The following is a 4,555-nucleotide window of genomic DNA, read 5'->3' as shown; positions in this document are numbered from 1 at the left end:
ACCTTATGAACAGCAGAGACCTCATAAATCTCCAAGCCCAAACGACTTAGGAACAATAGCCAAAATTGCGTTAGAATATAATACCTTCAAATTTGATCTTCAATATTATCTACAAGTGGCACCGCTATGGGAACAACAATGACGCCCAAAATTATGCAAACATATTTATGCATCATATAGAGTCAAAATTTCTTCTTGTCCAGCTCAGCCATACTTGAACAAGCGCAAATTTGATGATATTTTTATAATATAGACAAACACAGAACCACAACCTATCCATTTCATTGACAGTTTCAACTCCGTACACCCAAACATCAAGTTTACGGACACCTACTCAACCATTCAAATCAATTTTACTGATGTGGACATTATGTTGGACAAGGAGCCAGTTCGTACAACCGTTTATAGAAAACCAACCGACTCTCAAAAATATCTACATTCTCAAAGCGCCCATCCCCTGCACTGCAAAACCAGCATCCCTTATTCGCAAGCCCCTCGTTTTCGAAGAATCTCTTTTAACGACCTAGACTTTCATGACAACTTCGAACACATGCGCAATGTGCTCTTAACACAGCGCTATCCACGTTCCCTTATTCATGACTCCAAAGCAGAGCTTCAAATCTGAGCCGTAGTCAAATACTCCAGGGACACTCAGTAGTTATGGCGCTCGGCTTCTGATCCGGAGTTCCCGGTTTCGAACCCGACCGCGGCGGCTGCATTTTTATGGAGCCAAATGCTAAGGCGCCCGTGTGCTGTGCGATGTCATTGCACGCTAAAGATCCCCAGGTGGTCTAAATTATCCCGAAGCCCTCCACTACGGCACATCTTTCTTCCTTTCTTCTTTCACTCCCACCTTCATCCCTTCCTTTACGGCGCGGTTCAGGTGTCCAACGATATATGAGACAGATACTCCGGCATGTGTTTTCCCCCAAAACCAATTATTATTATTATTATTAATTTAGACCACCAGGCGAGAATAAGAGGTGCACTGACATCGCACAACATCGCGAAGCGCACGCACCTATTAGCGTGAGAATTGAAATAGAAATCTGGTTTTGAGGAAAGGAAATGAAGCAGTATCTGCCTCATATATCGCAGATATCTGAACCGCGCTGTAATGGAAGGGATTAATGAGGGACTGAGAGACTAAAGAGGCGCTGAAGTGGAGGGCTCCCGAGTGATTTCGACCACCTGGTGATCTTTATTGAGCAGGCAAATCGCACAGCACATGAAGATTTGGCGTTTCGTTTGCATCTAAACACGGCCGCTTCGATGCGGTTGGCACCTGGGTACTCCGAATAGCACCTAGCGACAAATCATTAATACAACTGCCACCTGTCAAAGTGGGCAGTTCACTCACAATCTAGTGAGCAGGTTGAGATGACGGCGCGAGATCACGTGTCCTAGCTCTCCCACTTACTTCCTCGGTTGCTTAGAATTTTTCGAGGATTTTCTCCTCACGGCCAACGACAGAGGTGGCGACGCCGTTTTTTTGTGTGATATGAGCACCCTAACGCTATCGCGGTAGTATGTAAGCAATGATTGATTACCCTTAGATAGTGCTCACCATACATTTTTCAATGTCTAGGCGAAGATCATAGGCAGTGTCAATACCCACACTTCTGCACCACCATCCCCCAACTCACCATTATAACCCATTCCCAATATTATCGTCCATTCGCTCAAAAAGAAAGCCTTCGCAGAAGTCGGGGGTTCGTTTTGAACGAAACGACATGTTCATTTCAAGTCCCAGGTTAACGGTAAAATTACGCGGAGCGGCAAACAAGAACACCAATATCCGCGACAGCAACTGCCTCATAGCACGAGCACCAGCGCAGTCAAATAAGGCATGGCACATAATCTCGGTAGCATCACAGTTGAGGCACAACGACTTACCCAGGTGAGATGAAGCCTAACCAGATTGGTGAGAGCCCCTACATACCAGCCCCACATGGTCAGGAAGTCACTGCTGAAACCTTTCATTCACAAACACACACACACACAAACACACTCACCAACACACACACACACACACACACACACACACACACGTTTAGGATACCCAGTTACTCAAATTTATTCCGACCTCCATTGCTGTGGGATGTCAGTGCAAGTTAAAGATCCCTAGGTGTTCGAAATTATTCCGGAGCCCCCACTACGGCACCTCTTTGTTCCTTCACTTCCTCCTTTATCCCTTCTCTTACGGCGCGGTTCAGGTGTCGCCAGTATAGGAGAGAGATACTGTGCCTCTTCCTTTCCCTAAAAACCAATTTTCTATATAGAATGCGGCACCTGTTTATTCCTTTTTTCTTTAACTCCCTCCTTTAGGCCTCCCCTTAAGGTGCGGTCAGGGTGTCCAAGACACATATGAGACAGACACTGCGCCATTTCCTTTCCGAAACCAAAATCGTAACTTTTATCTTTAAATCTGTTACGTTATGTCTTTACACTTCCTCTTTTTTTTAATTACTTGGAGCAAACATTGCAGCGCAACATTCTTTTGATCTTGACATAGTGTGATCACACAACTGTGCAAGAAAAACAAGTGTCTTTTATTGAACCTAACCCCATGTACACTGTCCTGAAGAGTAACGAAAAATTCCTTCATTTTGAAGCACCGGCTCCAACCGCAATCGCTAGTCGGGACAATACACTGTGCAGTGCTGACTGTAAGTCTTTCTTTCTTGAGTGGCGTGGACAGAATTTGTCCACACGAGCTGTCAATCATACATTTTATGGCACAATTTCAATAAAACAAAACGAAAATAAGAAAAACAAAACATGCCACTCCTGCAAAAATAAAAAAAAAATGCCGGTGGCTTGGTGCGGCTAATCCAGTATATATTTAGCCAGAGGAGCACTCTAAAAAAGGTTGTTGTAGTTACTTTCAGTGACCCGCCGCGGTGGCTCAGTGGTTAGGGCGCTCGACTACTGATCCGGAGTTCCCGGGTTCGAACCCGACCGCGGCGGCTGCGTTTTTATGGAGGAAAAACGCTAAGGCGCCCGTGTGCTGTGCGATGTCAGTGCACGTTAAAGATCCCCGGGTGGTCGAAATTATTCCGGAGCCCTCCACTACGGCACCTCTTCTTTCTTTCTTCTTTCACTCCCTCCTTTATCCCTTCCCTTACGGCGCGGTTCAGGTGTCCAAAGATATATGAGACAGATACTGCGCAATTTCCTTTCAACCAAAACCAATTATTATTATTATTAGTTACTTTCAGGCTAGTTACTGTTTGTCACATATGTTACTACCTTGGTAGTAACTGTAGGCGGTAAATACAAGATAGTAACGGTACTAAATCCGAGAGGTAGCAGCAGGACCTACCTTGAGTAATATTTACTACCCTTGGGGTAGTGTTCTGAGCTATTGTTAGCATTTAATACATCAAAAACGTTGTAACAGCAACGGCGTTTGATATCAATTAGCACATTCTGTGGCTATTACAGGTTCTACCTTTAGTAGCATTTACTACCTCTGAAGGTAGTAACAGCGACTACCTTTATTTCATTTAATGCGGTAGAATACAGTTACAACAACTACCAATGGCAACGGTTACCTCTAGATGGCAGTAAGAGCAACTTCTAACCAGAATGCTGGTTAAGACGGAGGCACAGCCCCATCGCTGGCACTGCCCCATCTGCGCCGAAGCGCTCACCGCACCTGCTGCTCCTCTCCGGTTGCCATGGTAAGGCGTCTGCGCACAACTGGATTCTCCGGACCACAGCAAAATTCTCGACATTTAGCCAAGTGTAGCTCTCGCTACAATAAAGTAAAGATAGAAAGCAAGATAATAAAAATTAAAGAACATTTAATCAATAAAAATGAGGGGAGAGCAAGAGGAAGGGAGAGAGAGAGAAACTTTGTCTCGGCGAGGAATTCTCTGGTCCCCGCACGACACCACTGCGCTCAAGTGTTTATGTCCCTGAGGTCCATGACACTGGCAGCCTGGACTGTGGTGATGGTCTCAACGGCCGGGTCCTCCGAGCGCAGCATGCTCTGATACTTCTCCCAGGTCTTTGTGTCCTCTAGGCCGCACGGGGAAGGCTCAGCAGTGCAGAGGGAGAGGTTGTGGAAGGAAGAGGAGAAGGATTCTGGGCACAGGGAGCAGGCAGCGGTGGCGACAGAAGAGGATAGTGGGATATTGTCACTGGTGAGGTGAGAGAGTGTGTCGGTAGTTTCCGCTAGATTGTTGCGTGCTTGTTACCTAGGGAGGCGTGGGGCGAGGGGTAGAGCTGGCGTGAGGCTCTGTAGGCCTGCGTCATCTCACTGAATGAGTGCATTCGCACCCTCGCCAATCCCCGGATCCGAGGCTACCTGAGCCCGGTTTAAGGAGCCTCGGGCTGAAAGGTTGGCGGTCTCGTTTTCGGAATTTCTGGAGTGCGCAGGCGGCCATATAAGCTCTACATGGCGGGGTGGGGGTGCGTCAGGCGAGTTCAGTATGCCAGAAGTAGGAACCTGTACTCGGCCTCGCGCAAAATTTGTAATTGCAGTTTTAGGGTCTGTTAAAATGTACCGGGCTTCTGTGTTGGTGATGGAAATTGTGATGGCGGCTTC

Source organism: Amblyomma americanum, chromosome 5 (assembly GCF_052857255.1).
Source record: "Amblyomma americanum isolate KBUSLIRL-KWMA chromosome 5, ASM5285725v1, whole genome shotgun sequence".
In the NCBI taxonomy this organism is placed as follows: domain Eukaryota; kingdom Metazoa; phylum Arthropoda; class Arachnida; order Ixodida; family Ixodidae; genus Amblyomma; species Amblyomma americanum.
This window is presented reverse-complemented; position numbering follows the sequence as displayed.